Source organism: Schistocerca cancellata, chromosome 3 (assembly GCF_023864275.1).
Source record: "Schistocerca cancellata isolate TAMUIC-IGC-003103 chromosome 3, iqSchCanc2.1, whole genome shotgun sequence".
Lineage (NCBI taxonomy): Eukaryota > Metazoa > Arthropoda > Insecta > Orthoptera > Acrididae > Schistocerca > Schistocerca cancellata.
In genome coordinates this window covers 745,966,977-745,984,728 of record NC_064628.1, presented here as the reverse complement: position 1 = coordinate 745,984,728, position 17,752 = coordinate 745,966,977, and positions in this window count along the sequence as shown.

Genomic DNA, 17,752 nt, shown 5'->3' with positions numbered 1-17,752 from the left:
GCGGTCGAAGGGTCATTGCGGGTCTGGGAGCGATAACTGGACAAGAAGCGAAGCAAGGCTTGTTCGCGTTGATGATGCAAGAGAAGTTTGTCCATTTGCTGTTTGATCGTGCGAATAAAAAGTTTAGCCTAACCATTCGATTGTGGGTGGATTGCTGCTGAGGTGAAATGCCGTACGCTGTACAGAAAGCTTCAGTTCTGCAGAGACAAACTGAGGTCCGTTGTCCGTGATGAGCTATTCGGTGCAATAAACGGACTGAAGTGCTTGCAATGTGGAGCGAGATGTTATCGATGTCATGGGAACAACAAAGGGGAATTCACTATGAGCGTCGACTACTAACTAACCAGCGTGTGTTCCAGTGAGGGCCAGCAAAGTCTACTTGCACACGCTGCCAAGGTGCCTCTACCTTGTGCCACTCAAAACATCGCTGTCGAGGGGCGGCTTCACGTTTCACAAGAGCTTGACACCGTTCAGTCATCCTTTATACACTCCTTGAAATTGAAATAAGAACACCGTGAATTCATTGTCCCAGGAAGGGGAAACTTTATTGACACATTCCTGGGGTCAGATACATCACATGATCACACTGACAGAACCACAGGCACATAGACACAGGCAACAGAGCACGCACAATGTCGGCACTAGTACAGTGTATATCCACCTTTCGCAGCAATGCAGGCTGCTATTCTCCCATGGAGACGATCGTAGAGATGCTGGATGTAGTCCTGTGGAACGGCTTGCCATGCCATTTCCACCTGGCGCCTCAGTTGGACCAGCGTTCGTGCTGGACGTGCAGACCGCGTGAGACGACGCTTCATCCAGTCCCAAACATGCTCAATGGGGGACAGATCCGGAGATCTTGCTGGCCAGGGTAGTTGACTTACACCTTCTAGAGCACGTTGGGTGGCACGGGATACATGCGGACGTGCATTGTCCTGTTGGAACTGCAAGTTCCCTTGCCGGTCTAGGAATGGTAGAACGATGGGTTCGATGACGGTTTGGATGTACCGTGCACTATTCAGTGTCCCCTCGACGATCACCAGTGGTGTACGGCCAGTGTAGGAGATCGCTCCCCACACCATGATGCCGGGTGTTGGCCCTGTGTGCCTCGGTCGTATGCAGTCCTGATTGTGGCGCTCACCTGCACGGCGCCAAACACGCATACGACCATCATTGGCACCAAGGCAGAAGCGACTCTCATCGCTGAAGACGACACGTCTCCATTCGTCCCTCCATTCACGCCTGTCGCGACACCACTGGAGGCGGGCTGCACGATGTTGGGGCGTGAGCGGAAGACGGCCTAACGGTGTGCGGGACCGTAGCCCAGCTTCATGGAGACGGTTGCGAATGATCCTCGCCGATACCCCAGGAGCAACAGTGTCCCTAATTTGCTGGGAAGTGGCGGTGCGGTCCCCTACGGCACTGCGTAGGATCCTACGGTCTTGGCGTGCATCCGTGCGTCGCTGCCGTCCGGTCCCAGGTCGACGGGCACGTGCACCTTCCGCCGACCACTGGCGACAACATCGATGTACTGTGGAGACCTCACGCCCCACGTGTTGAGCAATTCGGCGGTACGTCCATCCGCATGCCCACTATACGCCCTCGCTCAAAGTCCGTCAACTGCACATATGGTTCACGTCCACCCTGTCGCGGCATGCTACCAGTGTTAAAGACTGCGATGGAGCTCCGTATGCCACGGCAAACTGGCTGACACTGACGGCGGCGGTGCACAAATGCTGCGCAGCTAGCGCCATTCGACGGCCAACACCGCGGTTCCTGGTGTGTCCGCTGTGCCGTGCGTGTGATCATTGCTTGTACAGCCCTCTCGCAGTGTCCGGAGCAAGTATGGTGGGTCTGACACACCGGTGTCAATGTGTTCTTTTTTCCATTTCCAGGAGTGTATTTGCGCGTCCACGCCAAACCATGTGCAATGTCTGCGCGCAAATTGTTCTTCGCGGACAACACCTCAATGACCTTGATGCAACAAGCTGAGTACATACCTTTGAAGCACTTTCGGTATCACCACACGCGAATGTCCTGACTGTGTGAAGCAAAATGTCACCATGAACTACAGGAAGAGTACGTTGCGGTGCAAAATATCGACGAACAATGGGCTAGAGATGTGCTTGATAGAAGATGGCCGACCAGTACGAATGTATCGGAGCAAAATTTGCAAATCGGGATTGGAAGAAGTAGCTCGCGCTACTTTGCCGTAATGCTGTGGAAACTGCTCAACAATGTTAGTTTCTTGTGCATCAATTTGAAAACATGCTGCTTCGGAAGTGTCGAAGTCAGCATCAGGTCCCATAGGGAGATGAGAGAGGGAGTCTGCCTTCTCACGCTTAGAAGTGGGCCGATAAATGATCCCGTACTGGGGAGAAAAGAAGAGCCCAACGTTTGCAATTTCTGAGCAGTACGAATAGGAATGGTTGAACCGGACAGAAGAGCGACTGCCAAGGCTTGTCGTCCGTGACCAAACAGAATTTTTGACCATATGAGTACTGGTGAACTTTAGTCACTCCGAAAATGGTAGCGAGAGCTTCCTTTCCTATTTGGCAACAGTTCTGCTAAGCTTTGTTCAGAAGCTTGGAAGTGGAGGCAATAGGTCTTTCTGACGAACCAACCCGGTGTGACAAAACAGCAGCAATTCCATAGGATTATGCGGCCGTGGCCAAAATGACGGATTTGTTTGGATCGAAATGAACAAGCATCGATCACTGAGCAACGCCACTTTCAAGTTCTGAAAGGTTATGTCACAATCTTAGGACCAAAGAAAGGGATCATTTTTTTGCGGCGAAGGCGACCCAAGGGAGTCACTACATGAGCTGCATTAGGAATGAAGCGAATGTAATAATAGAGCTTCCGTAAGACAAATTGCAATTCTTTGACATTCTAGGGCGATTTGAGATCACGGATTGCTCGCAAATGTGCCTGTATCGGACGAACACCTCGAGAATTGATAACATGCCCTAAGTATTCTATTTCCCACAGGGAAAAAAAAACACTTTTCTTTATTACACTTGAGTCTGGCCTCAGACGAAACTTGAAGTAAAGTGCACAAGTAAGCCGTCTGGAGTGGCCGAGCGGTTCTAGGAGCTGCAATCTGGAAACGCGCGACCGCTACGGTCGCTGGTTCGAATTCTGCCTCGGGCATGGGTATGTGTGATGTCCTTAGGTTAGTTAGGTTTAAGCAGTTCTAAGTTCTAGGGGACAGATGACCTCAGAAGTAAGTCCCATAGTGCTCAGAGCCATTTGAACCATTTTTGTTCTTCTGCCGTGCGGCCAGCAACTACAATATTGTCCAGGTAATTTGTACACGAAGGTACAGAAGTAGTCAGAACCTCTATGTAGTTGCTGACGCGCTACCGAAAGGCAAACAAAGGAACTCGAAAAGTCCTAAATGTGTATTGATGACAAACACATTCTGCGAAGATTCATCAAGAGGAATCTGAAGATAGGCATCGCGAAGGTCAATTTTTAAAAAATAGCGACCTGCGCCTAAGCCGTTCATGACTTTGTCAGGGCGAGACAATACATAAGTGTCCACAACTGTCTGAGGACTGACAGTGGCTTTGAAATCAACACAAATCCTAATTTTTCCTGATGGTTTGCGAGCATAAACGACTGGGGAAGACCTTTGACTTGCAGAGACTGGTGCGATTATATAATTTTTTTGCCAAGTAGCCAGTTGCTTTGCAACCTGTTCACGAAGTGCAATAGGCACCGCAAATGCTCTGAAAGAGCGCGGTTGCACGTTATCTTTAAGCATAACGTGAGCTACAAAGTTATTTGGTTTACCTACGCCAGGAGCGAAAAATTCTTGAAATTCGTGACAGAGCTTAGCAACACTGTTACTGGAATCGGAATGAGACACAGCTAGTACATTGGCCACAATATTTAGTCCAAACAAGTCGAACAAGTCGAGACAAAAAATATTAACTGATTGTTTACTTCGTGGCACTTGAAGGGAAACTGTATTCTGCAGATTGTGATACGTGGTCGCAAACTTAAGTGTTTCTATCACTGGAATATTACTGCCATTGTACGCTGTAAGCGGATTTGTAGTTAGGCACAGTGTTGGTTTGCCAGACAGTTCGTAAGTTTCATAGTTCAACAAGGACACTGATGCACCTGTATCTAATTCAAGTGGGTCCCTTTTATCCTTTTGAGGCGTTCTTTGATCTTCCATGTGGGATATAGTGTGTACTGAAAACCGACACACACGGGCCGATACCTGCACAAACTATCGAACCACCACCCGAGCCAGAAAAGAGGCATAATTCATATGCTCGTAACTCGAGCAGGACGAATATGTGAGCCGCAGCACCTCAAACGCGAAATGCAACATATGGAAAGTGTTCTGAGGAGAAATGAATACTCAACAAATTACATTAGAAGTGTAACAGAGCCAAACACTCGACGAAGTACGAAATCAGGAAAAGAAATTTCGGGTACGGCCTTTCTGCCATACATTCCCAGAGTGACGGACAGAATCGGCCATATATTGCAAAAACACGACGTAAGGACAATTTTCAAATCGACAAGGAAGATCAAAGAATGCGTTAGACCGGCAAAGGATAAAAGGGACCCACTTGCACTTACACTGCATATGCGGAAAAGCTTATGTCGGAATCAAATGGTTCAAATGGCTCTGAGCACTATGGGACTCAACTGCTGCGGTCATCAGTCCCCTAGAACTTAGAACTAATTAAACCTAACTAACCTAAGGACATCACACACATCCATGCCCGAGGCAGGATTCGAACCTGCGACCGCAGCAGCAGCGCGGCTCCGGACTGGAGCGCCTAGAACCGCACGACCACCGCGGCCGGCTATGTCGGAATCACTGGACGATCAATCTACATAGTATAGTATAGTATAGTATAGTCTGCAGTCACTAACGGTATATACAATTTATTAGAGAGACGTTGCACAGGGGAACTAGTGTTCTGAATAAATGAACACGATTGTTCTGTGGGAGCAACCTGTTCTGAATTTACAACATGCACTTGCCCAGCAGGACGCAATTGTGTCACATTGGCACCCGGGGACTCTTGTCTTTTTAAGCAAACACTTTGTTGGACATGTCCAGTCCGGTGGCAGGAGTAGCAAGTGGCTTGGCGTGACGGGTAAAGTTCATGTTTATGTGCTGTATAGCAACCGGGGCAAGATTTTGTACCTCGCTGTTGGTGAGCGAAGCGCGGTTTGCGCTTAAGCGTTGGACGTGTTACGGCGCCCTGGTCGCGAGGCGGCTTGTGTGCCGTTAAGTGCGGCTGTTTACGGGACAGCGTAGCGCTAGAGCTATTTCCGCCCTTCTGTTCTACGGCAAAAATGTTACCAGACTGCTGGAAACTGTGTGCAGCAAAATCACAAGAGTCTAGGTAATCGACGACCTCCAATACCTGGATCGGAATATTTCAAAATCTGTTCTCTGATCCTATTGTCTGACACATTCTGTGCGATTGCGTCCCTGATCGTAAAGTCACTGTAATATTGTCCACATTCATAACAGAACTTCCATTTCCGCGTTAAGCGTTGTAATTCAATCGCCCACTGACGGTATATTTCTCGTCGCTGATTCTTTAAATAATAAAAAAAAAAAAAACGCCAGGGTAGCCTAGAGCGCTAACGTGCTGCTTCCTGGACTCGGGTTATCGCGCCGGCCCCGGATCGAATCCGCCCGGCGGATTAACGACGAGGGCCGATGTACCGGCCGGCCTGGATGTGGTTTTTAGGCGGTTTTCCACATCCCACTAGGTGAATACCGGACTGGTCCCCATGTTCCGCCTCCGTTACACGGCTCGCAGACATCGAACAATTTTGCACTCTTCCATGGATTACACTCGACGCAGACAGTTGGGGTACACTAATTCTGTCCCGGGGGGTACGGGGTGGCGGCAGGAAGGGCATCCGGCCACCCCTTATACATTAACATGCCAAATACGATTAACGATGGCTGACCCTGCGTAACTGCGGGACAAGGCTCAAGCGAGAGCTATTCTTTAAATGAAAAAACTTAAACCTGGCAGCCGCAATGTTGCTGAGGTCTTCGTAGCATTTGCTTAATGCATTGACTGATGTCTCAAAGGGGACGTCTTCAGGCCGTCATGTAGGGAAGAGCTTTATAATAGTACTATACACTGATACAAAAAAAATGGTTCAAATGGCTCTGAGCACTATGGGACTTAACTTCTGAGGTCATCAGTCTCCTAAAACTTAGAACTACTTAAACCTAATTAACCTAAGGGCATCACACACATCCATGCCCGAGGCACGATTCGAACCTGCGACCGTAGCGGTCGCGCGGTTCCAGACTGTAGCGCCTAGAACCGCTCGGCACACTGATACACCTACGACGGAAAGGAAGTAAGCCTGCGCTACAGTATCTGCTAGGCCGGCCCTGAATTGTGCAGTGTACTCCGTTCTGTCTTCTGCGTTTTCATCGAAAGCGTGATACGGAGACAGGAACAGTGGCACGGAAGCTGCAGTCGTGGCCGACGACGCGCTGCTTCCTGTCTGAACTGCCGCCTGATGTCCGACTGCATCTGAAATCGAAGGAACCTATTAAGATCATGCGGCGATTATACATCCACATTAGGCAATGATTCGGTACGAACAGATACCATTGGCGGATTCTGTGGATTTGGAGCCGCTGAGGCATAGGTGACGGTTCCGTCACGTGATAATGAATTAGAAATTGTGGTTGGGTAGTGGGTGGGGTTTGACATCGTAACTAGTTAGACAATAGTAATGACACAAAAGCGCCGGACGGGGTGGCCGAGGGGTTGTAGGCGCTACAGTCTGGAACCGCGCGACTGCAACGGTCGCAGATTCGAATCCTGCCTCGGGCATGGATGTGTGTGATGTCCTTAGGTTAGTTAGGTTTAAGTAGTTCTAAGTTCTAGTGGACTGTTGACCTCAGATTTTAAGTCCCATAGTGCTCAGAGCCATTTGAACCATTCGACACAAAAGCAAAAGGTGTGACGTACACGACATGTACGAGTAGATCAAAAGATGTCGCAAATGTGCAGTGTTGGATTAGGTGAGCGAGGCAAATAAGGGCACTTTAAACTCTAAGCAGAAGTCACGCCAGCCGTTGCCGCCACAGTTTCTGGCTTGGGAAGCCGCCACCTCGTCGCCAGTTTTTGTAAAGGCCTCGTCTTTACTGTTGGGGAGGCCGAGTTGCCACTGTTGTTATAGTAGGCCGAGTTTGTGAGTTCTTGAAACGGCTTCTGGTGCAGTACACTGCTAAGACAACGTCTCCCTGCCACTATGATACAGCTATCCCCCGGGGTTAGGTAACAGGGTAGAAGAACGAAGGTACTACAACACTCCAACAAATTAGTAACAATGTCACACAAATGAGTTAAAAAGGTTGTAACCTCCCATCAGTAAAAATATGTATATCATTCACAGTTAGTGTAACCTTGCAGTAGTAACGTGACTAACCTCCAAATAAAAATGCGACTCATATACAACCATTCAATAATTAACTGACTGTGAATCTAAACTGGTAAATTTGGACGTCAGCAATGCTACGTCATGGCCCTGAAAGATCATTCTAAGTAAACTGAAAATTATTACCTCAATGAAGTCGCCGGATAACGCGTATATATCTGCTCCTATAAGAAATTTTTCTGCGACAGCCCAGTGCAATGCTGGCCGCTAAATTTGTCATGTATAAAAAGAAACAACTGACTTTTCTTTACGATAATTGGGATGACCATGGTTTGCAGATATTAGTAAATTCTTTGTTGTGACTTGGCAAGACAGCCAAGCCACTATGACCGGTAGCCGAAAGGCACGCGTTTAAGCTCACGCAGGCTGGCGTGAGGTCTGGAAAATGACAATGTAATTAGTGTAGCCAATAAGGTACGTTGCTGCTGGAATACTTAACTTTAATCCATAATTGGTGTACATCGGTCTGACGGTACAGGCATCACAAGATAAATAGCAAATGATAATGGCGCCTTGCTAGGTCGTAGCAAATGACATACCTGAAGGCTATGCTAACTATCGTCTCGGCAAATGAGAGCGTATTATGTCAGTGAACCATCTCTAGCAAAGTCGGCTGTACAACTGGGGCGAGTGCTAGGAAGTCTCTCTAGACCTGCCGTGTGGCGGCGCTCGGTCTGCAATCACTGATAGTGGCGACACGCGGGTCCGACGTATACTAACGGACCGCGGCCGATTTAAAGGCTACCACCTAGCAAGTGTGGTGTCTGGCGGTGACACCACATTCTTGATATTCAAATGAATGATTGTCAAAAAAGTTAATTTTATAAAAAAATTATTGTTAAAAGATTTTTTGAAAACGTTTACATGGGACTTGATACAACAATAATACAATATGCGCACGGCTGTTTTTACCTTATACTACATCGTTCAGGCACCGCCATCGCTCCCTACAACCAGTCCCGCGAACTCCATACTCCCGACTGCTAGCTCCTACTTACTCCTACTAACACTGCTCTTACTGCAGCCAACACTGCTCTCTGGTCTGAGATTCTCTTATAGCTTACGTATCGCAGGCAGCACGCGAGCAATCCATCGAAATTACATCTGCTCGAGTGCGCTAGCTATAAAATCCTTAGTCGTGGACCTCTTACAAGGCCTTTTTAACTTGTCGAATAATGAAGTCTGCAACACTGCATGTAGTGTAACACAAAAAAGACCCTCAATGGCTAAGTGCAAGTAATCGTAGGTAAACTTCACAGTATGTAATTTACAACAACTGTGTTCACTTCTAAGAGTTCACTAAACGACGTTGCCTGTCTTAGTCAGCCCTGGAAGGCGATCTATAACCAAGTGGGCGAGTGCTGCTCTTCTCTCTTCCGAGTAGGGTTCTGTCCGTTGTCGTTCGGTCATTGGCGGAATCCTGCTTAACTGGGTGGCAATGTGCTCGCCTCCACATAAGCGGGCACGGGTTCGATTCCCGGCCGTTTTGGAGATTTTCTCTGCTCGGGGACTGGGTGCTGTGTTGTTTCATCATCATTGCATCCTCATCACCGACGCGCAAGTCGCCCAATGTGGCGTCGAGTGAAATGAGACTTGCACTTGGCGGCCGAACTTGCCCGAACAGGGGCCTCCCGGCCAACGATGACATACGCTCATTTCATTTCCATTGGCGGATTGTACTCGGCCGGCAATTGACCTAGGAGAAGTAGTGACGCTAGTGGAACTCGCACAAGGGACGAGTCTCTGTGGCACTGGCGCCAGCTCGTATCTTTGCGCCTGTGCTGCTTTTGGCGTGGCTGTGTCTTGTCCGGACGACACAGCAGCTTCAAAAATAAATCCGTCGTCAGTTGCACGAGTGAAATACTTTATTGCTCTCAACCGACTTCCGAGTATACAAAATTTAAGAAAGTACAAATCATTTGAACATGTAAAACATAAAAAGATAATATAAAAACTTTATTGAATAATTGCTACTGGCACGGATAAGCAAAAATCAAATTAGCATCAGATAAATAAATCCGAGAAACATTAAATTAAAAAAGTATTAAAATGTTTGTTTAAACTTTTCTTACGTTCAAACAGCAGACCTTCGTTAATGGAGCCTAATAACATGACGTTTTGCGAAATTTACGTGGTGTATCTGATGATTGCAACTACAGACTGATAACTTAGAATGAATTAAACTCATTTATGTACATTATAAAAAACATGACTTAGGTATACAAAAAAAGTTACATATCAGGTAAAACAGCTCAACCGCAGATTTTAAACAAACATTTGAATATTTTTTAATTTAATCATTTTAGGACATCTTAAATTCCCGCCCCTAATCTGAAATCTGATTATCCATGGTCTAAGCCAGTACTGTGTAAGTTTTTTGCTAAACGCTTCTTGTACTTTACATACATTTACGGTCATGCTCTAATGATTTGTACTTTCTTAAACTTTGTAGACTTCCAAAAGCGACAGATTAATTTATCGAACTGGTTAAGTGCAATAAAACATTTCAGTTGTGCAGCTACGAACTAATTTTATTTTGGAAGAAAGAATCACCCCCTAGTCTGTTAGCACAGGAACGTAAGTAAGCATCGAAAACATAATCTATAACGTCCTTTCCAGTTACAAGTTTACGATGGGATTCGTTGAGTTTGTAAGCCCCACACTCAAACGCCGAGCAAAATGACACAGTAAACGTATTACAAACGAGTGGGTGTCAACTCCCTTCACTATCGCTTTTATTTAGCCTTTTTGCGACTCTCTGAATCACTTCCGCCTTATGCTGGGAGAGATCTTTACAAACGGCTACGATCTACGTCCTTCGTCATTTTTGTTTCGATAAGCTTTGATATGTTAATAACGAGCAAGCCGCCGCTGAGACGAAAAGCCTTATCTATCCCATCGGACACAGAAACTGTTTCGTTCTTTTTACTGTATCCTAAACCCATCGGCTATGAAGGTGCAGAGACAGATGTTTGTTTGATCTACTGCCAGGTCAGGATATCGATATGACCAGCACGCGGCATATGTTTGGGCGACAAGCCCGTCAGAGGCCACGCACAGCACTAGAGACAGGTGCAGACGCCGACTGCGTGGAACAAACCCACTGACGTGTAGGGCCATGAAGTACACTGTAATGAACGTCAGAGCAACAGCGATCGACTTCGAGACGTCGAGGGATGCGGTCCCGGCTACGACCTCTGGCTTCTGCCCGTTGGTAAACGCAACCGGCTGCTCCATCACGACGACTGGGACTAAAAAAAAAAAAAAAAAAAAAAAAATACACTGTCAGAGCAGGCCTCCAAGGCCCAACTGTACCGACGGGCCGCGGTGTCACCCTCACCCCTTGGGCGTCACCAGACACGGATGCAGTAGGCCACGTGGTCAGCAGGTCAGCACAACGCTCTCCCGACCAGTGTCAATTTTTGCCGCTACTTCTCAATGAAATAGCTCCTCAATTGGCCGCATAAAGGCTGAGTGCAAGCTGCTTGCTAATAGCACTCGGCAAACTCGGACCCATCCAAGTGCTAGCCAGGCCCGATAGCGTACAGAAGATGACATCTAGCGGAAAACGTCCCAGGCGACGGCCACAGTTTACGAAATGGACTCTATTTGGAACTTGCGCAGCAGCATTTCAATTTAGTGAATGTAAACAAGGCCACAACCAGGACATTCACCACTGTAGACATGGCCTCACACAAGCAACCAACATCTAGCACTGACACCTGAGCCGACACAAAAGGCCTTCGGATACATAAACGCACCGTTAAGCCTCGTCGCTGCAGACGTCAAATTTCTTCGCAGATTCAACTGCAAAAGACGCCTCAGATAATCGGACGGTGCTAACAGAAGGTCGACGGCGTCGATAACTCCGAAACACACTCCTTTGGTTCGACGGCAAGAACCTCGAGCTATTCCGCAAAGTCAAGAACGTAATCTAAAACCACAAATTCTGGATTAAAACGGCAGGCAAAGATATGTACCGACTAGGTATAATTGAAGTGCAGCCACTCACAAGTACCCAGTGCGGGCTGCAGTTACCGCTAGGAAGCGGAACTTGGTAGATATTCTAATGGGTTGATGCGGAACGTATTTAGACTAGAAAAAATTAGTTCCAGTTGTGGCCACCAGGTGCAAATCTGCCGCTGTGTACTCAAGAAAGACTTGTAATATTTCCATATATAATGGGTTAGGAACGGGACATGGGGAGAAAAGGTGAAAGAAGAGAAAAAGGCATTTATTATTAACCTCCGCTTCGTTCTATATGAGCACCGGATAAGCCGACGATATGCTGCCATACCATAATTGCAGCCTACATTAAATCTCCGCGAGTAGCTGCACTTTAATTATGACCACCTAGTACTAGATCAACATGCAAACAACAGATAATCAGCGCAGGTTTTCTGGCTAACGATAATGAGAACAATATGTTCATCTCTCGCTCCATATCCCGTTGGTGTGTGGGAAGAATGATTGTTTGCAGTTTCAGTGCGAGATGCTGTTTAATTATCGCCGAGGACGCGATATAGAGTGTATTTAAGAATATTCGTAGATTCCACCGTGAAAACCGCTTCTTACATTTTCGAAGCAGATCTTTATTTGCTATGCAAAGTCTTTTACAACGTCAAACCTAAATGACCAGTCCTTGCTCTGAATTGTTAGCGGTTTAAGATAGTCATAAACGAGTCAGAGTTGTGTTTACAGAACAACTAGCATCTTACCCGTGTGCACCAGTTCCTGAGAAGCCACAGTAGATAGTCATACGCTAGTGTCCACTCAAATTCTCTCCACACGAGCCGGCCGGAGTGGCCGAGTGGTTCTGGGCGTTACAGTTTGGAACAGCGCGACCGCTACGGTCGCAGGTTCGAATCCTGCCTCGGGCATGGATGTGTGTGTTGTCCTTAGGTTAGTTAGGTTTACGTAGTTCCAAATTCTAGGTGATTGATGACCTCAGAAGTTCCATAGTGCTCAGAGCCATCTCCACGGGACGTCCAGAGCATCATGGTGGAATTCACTGCCAGGGCTGTTACCTGAATGGAGTCGCCGAAGACCAGCTCCGAAGCGCCACTGTCCGTCTAGCGGCCCTAGGCAGGCCACAACAAGAAATCGACGCACTGTCACCTCCTTCGCCGTAGGCAAAGTGACAGTGAAAGAATTATGCGCCAAACTGGACTCACCCAGTCTTCAGGTTCCAGGGGATCGGCCGTGGCACCCGATACTGCCGAACGGCAGCTTGTAAAATGCGCTGGCCAACATCCCTGTGCAGACTGCAGTTGTAGGCTGTTTATGTTTTCTTATTGGCAACGTTACGTAGCGCTCTGTATGAAAATCACTGGCCGTGCTGTGTGTAGTCTGTGGCCAGTTTGCATTGTTGTCAGCCATTGTAGTGTTGGGCAGCGGCAGCTGGATGTGAACAGCGCGTAGCGTTGCGCAGTTGGAGGTGAGCCGCCAGCAGTGGTGGATGTGGGGAGAGAGATGGCGGAGTTTTGAAATTTGTAAGACTGGATGTCAATTATGAATATTAAGGTAAATACATTGTTTGTTCTCTATTAAAATCTTTCATTTGCTAACTATGCCTATCAGTAGTTAGTGCCTTCAGTAGTTTGAATCTTTTATTTAGCTGGCAGTAGTGGCGCTCGCTGTATTGCAGTAGTTCGAGTAAGGAAGATTTTTGGTGAGGTAAGTGATTTGTGAAAGGTACAGGTTAATGTTAGTCAGGGCCATTCCTTTGTAGGGATTTCTAAAAGTCAGATTGCGTTGCGCTAAAAAAAATATTGTATGTCAGTTTAAGGACAGTCATGTATAATTTTTCAAAGGGGACGTTTCACAGTCTCCAGAAAGAAAGCGACACTCAAAAGTGCGTCAATTGCGGTGGCGCACACGTTGCCAGCTACAGAGAATGTATTGCTTCCAATTGCGTCGTGGCAAGACAACAAGGCTTTACCACAACACCTCCAAATAACTTAGGTTCTCTCTGTCATTCGCAGCAGTGGCGGCGACCAAGAAGACGATGTTGTCGTAGAATCAGCTGATAACATCAGCAGCCACGCCACCTCTACAGTCCAGCAGACCGTCTTCTTCCCAGTTCGACTATTGGAAATTACGCACCAGGACGCAGCTTAACAGCACATCTGTTCTTTATCAGCATATGACTTGACGCGTTGACGAATATCTTAAACCGCTAACAATTCGGATCAAAGACAGTTCATTTAGATTTGGCGACATAAAAGACATTTCATACCGAGTAAAACTCTTTCACTTCATTTATTCAGTTCATGGGGACACATGCGATTGGGGCACTTGTGTCGCCTTAGGATGACACTATGACCGATATGAAGTTTATTAAAGAGGGTCGTCAATGGCAGTGTGCAGAGTTCATTGGTAACTAACTGCAGGCAGTAATTTTGAGATGACAAGACTCATTTTATGTTTTGTTGAGAAACTACGGTTGCAAATGGGCAAAGAGAAGCTTGGCAGGAGTATGCAGTATATCTCAAATGTCTCAGGCTTGCTTGGGAGCAGAGGCCTCAACGGTCTTCACGGTATCAATACACGACCAGCGACTGCATCACTCGTTTAGATGACTTATTAACTGTAAGTACTGTTATATTCTAATTTGGTCCAATTGCAGTGATTTATGACTTCCTATTGCAATTTCCAGTACGACACTTCAGTAGTCATATGTAAAACCGTAATGCAGGCTGTCAGAAGGCTATTAAAATGTCGGTTCTAGCTATACAAATCAAAGTGATTTTGACTAAAAAATTAGGTATTCATAAAAGTTTTAATATGTTTTTGTGTTCTCTCCTCGACATCAACGCTGTTGTCTGAAAATCATGGCAGAAACACTCGTTCCCATTAGAGCAAAATCCTTTGTTCCATTATTACATCGTCCAGTCACTTTCTCGAAGTCCTTCTCAATAGCAGCAACCCGATTCTGGAATACACCCCCTCCCCCCGCATGATAACCACTGTCCCTGTATGCACTCCTCACCCTTGTTCATCCTTCTTTCCTGTCACATCTTTCTCATTTCCCAGTATTATTAGCTGATGCAGTCTCCTTAAATTTCATTACCCCAGAACTCGCTATGTCAGAAAGCATGAACATTGTACACCTACAAATTACTTTGATATCTGCCACTATCATTATTGTTATTATTACTGTCGTTACTATTATTATTACTATTGTCACTATTTGTGGCATCAGTAGTACAGGTACTGCCATTATTGACCTTATTAGCACATAGTCAGTATTATTTACTCGCATTGTCATTATAGACACTCAGATCATTTTAATTGTCATACTAAATTGTCATTTCTTAGGCAACTATGAGACAGGAAAGGTTATGTGTGAAAACCTGGTCCGGTGCGAGAAAGGACCTCGTGGCCCCAATCAGTTAAGGTTAAGTCATTATGTATAAAATTCTGGTGTGCGTGTGTTGGTAATTCTTCTCCTCCTAACCGGCTTGACCAATTATATAAATAATTATTTATTTTTTGTACTTGTGAGGTCACGTGGATGGTTCTTAGCTACAGCTGGCCCTGGTAGATGGCACTGTTCTCAAGATCCAGAATATTTTTATTATTTTCCGACCAATTTTTTTAAATATTCCTTTGGATTCCTCACATAAAAAACATACAATATCAAATTATTAGCCTCGCAACACCTCTCAAAATTGTGATTACGTAGACTTTCTCTGCGTAATAAGCCTTGAAAGTCTCTTCGGGTTTGCTGCTGGATCTTAAAATCAACTTGACTCGATATTTCGGCGATCCAACTGGTCGCCATCTTCAGAAAAACGCTGCCTCTGCTGATGAGTTTTCAGCGGGACTCATCAGCAGACGCAGCATTTTCCTGAAGATGGCGACCAGTTGGCTCGCCGAAATATCGGGTCAAGTTGATTTTAAGATCCGGCAGCAAACCCGAAGAGACTTTCAAGACCTCTCAAAATTGACTTAAGATCAATGTCATCGTAACATCGATTTCGGATTGATGAGCTCAGCTACATATTCCGTGTATTGTAAGGTTTTCTGTTAAAGCCGACTGTGAGCAAGAAAATACTGTGCTGTGAAAATGTGCGATTTAGTTTTCTTTCTCGCAGTCAGTTTTAACAACTATATATCATAGCTAAAACTTGGTTTAATAATCATGAAAAAAAGTTGTATCCGTGGAAGAGGAATGGAGACACTGGAAGATTTCGGACTGATTATATAATGGTACAACAAAGATTTAGGAATCAGGTTTTAAATTGTAAGACATTTCCAGGGGTCGGTGTGGACTCTGACCAGAATCTAATGGTTATGAGCTGTAGATCGAAACTGAAGAAACTGCAAAAAGGTAGGAATTTAAGGAGATGGAACCTGGATAAACTGAAAGAAGAAGAAGTTGTAGAGAATTTCAGAAAGATCATTAGGGAACGATTGACAAGAACGAGGGAGAGAAATACAGTAGAAGAAGAGTGGGTAGCTTTGAGAGATGAAATAATGAAGGCAGCAGAGGGTCAAGTAGGTAAAAAGACGAGGGTTAGTTGAAATCCTTGGGTAACAGAAGAGATATTGAATTTCATTGATGAAAGGAGAAAATATAAAAATGCAGTAAATGAAGCAGGCAGAAAGGAATACGAACGTCAAAAAAATGAGATCGACAGGAAGTGCAAAATGGCTAAGCAGGGATGTCTAGAGGACAAATGTAAGGATGTAGAGGCATATATCATTAGAAGTCAGATAAATACTGCCTACAGCAAAATTAGAGAGACCTTTGGCGAAAAGCGAACCCTGTGTATGAGTATCAAGAGTTGGGATCGAAAACCAGTCCTAAGCAAAGAAGGGAAGTAGTATATAGAGGGTCAATACAAGGGAGATGTACTTGAGGGCAATGTTATGGAAATGGAAGAACACATAGGTGAAGATAAAATGTGACATATGCTACTGCGTGAAGGATTTGACAGAGCACTGGAAGATCTAAGTTGAACCAAGGCCCTTTGAGTAGACAACATTCAATTAGAACTACTGATAGCCTTGGGAGTGCCAGCCCTGAAAAAGCTCTACCATTTGGTGAGCAAGAGGCATGAGACAGGCGAAATACCCTCAGACTTCAAGAAGAATATGATAATTCCAATCCCAAAGAAAGCAGGTGCTAACAGGTGTGGAAAATTACCGAACTATCAGCTTAATAAGTCACGGCAGCAAAATACTGACACGAATTCTTTACAGACGAATGGAAAAATTGGTAGAAGCCGGCCTTGGGGAAGATCAGTTCGGATTCTGTAGAAATGTAGGAACACGTGGGGCAATACTCACCCTACGACTTATCTTAGACGATAGATCAAGGAAAGGCAAACCTATGTTTCTAGCATTTGTAGACTTAGAGAAAGCTTTTGACTATATGGAATACTCTCTTTCAAACTCTGAAGGTGTCAGGTGTAAAAATACAGGGAGCGAAAGGCTATTTACAATTTGTACAGAAACCAGATGGCAGTTATAAGAGTCGAGGGACATGAAAGGGAAGCAGTGGTTGGGAAGGGAGTGAGACTGGGTTGTAGCCTGTTCCCGATGTTATTCAATCTGTACATTGAGCAAGCAGTAAAGGAAACAAAAGAAAAATTTGGAGTAGAAATTAAAGTCCATAGAGAAGAAATAAAAACTTTGAGGTTTGCTGGTGATATTGTAATTCTGTCAGAGACAGCAAAGGACTTGGAAGAGCAGTTGAACAGAATGGACATTGTCTTGAAATGAGCATATAATATGAACACCAACAAAAGCAAAACGAGGATAATGGAATGTAGTCTAATTAAATCAAGGGATGGTGAGGGAATTAGATTAGGAAATGAGACACTTAAAGTAGTAGATGAGGTTTGCTATTTGGGGAGCAAAATAACCGAAAGTGATCGTAGTAGAGAGTAATGTCAAGAAAAACGTTTCTGAAAAAGAGAAATTTGTTAACATCGAGTATAGATTTAAGTGTCAGGAAGTCTTTTCTAAAAGTATTTGTGTGGAGTGTGTCTATGTATGGATGTGAACCATGGACGATAAATAGTCTGGACAAGAACAGAATAGAAGCTTTCGAAATGTGGTGCTAGAGGATAATGCTGAAGATTAAATGGGTAGATCGTGTAACTAATGAGGAGGTACTGAATACAATTGGGGAGAAGAGAAATATGTGGGTCAACTTGACTAGAAGAAGGGTTCGGTTTGTAGGACATGTTCTGAGGCATCAAGGGATCACCAATTTAGTATTGGAGGGCAGTGTGGAGTGTAAAAATCGTAGAGGGAGACCAAGACATGAATACACTAAGCA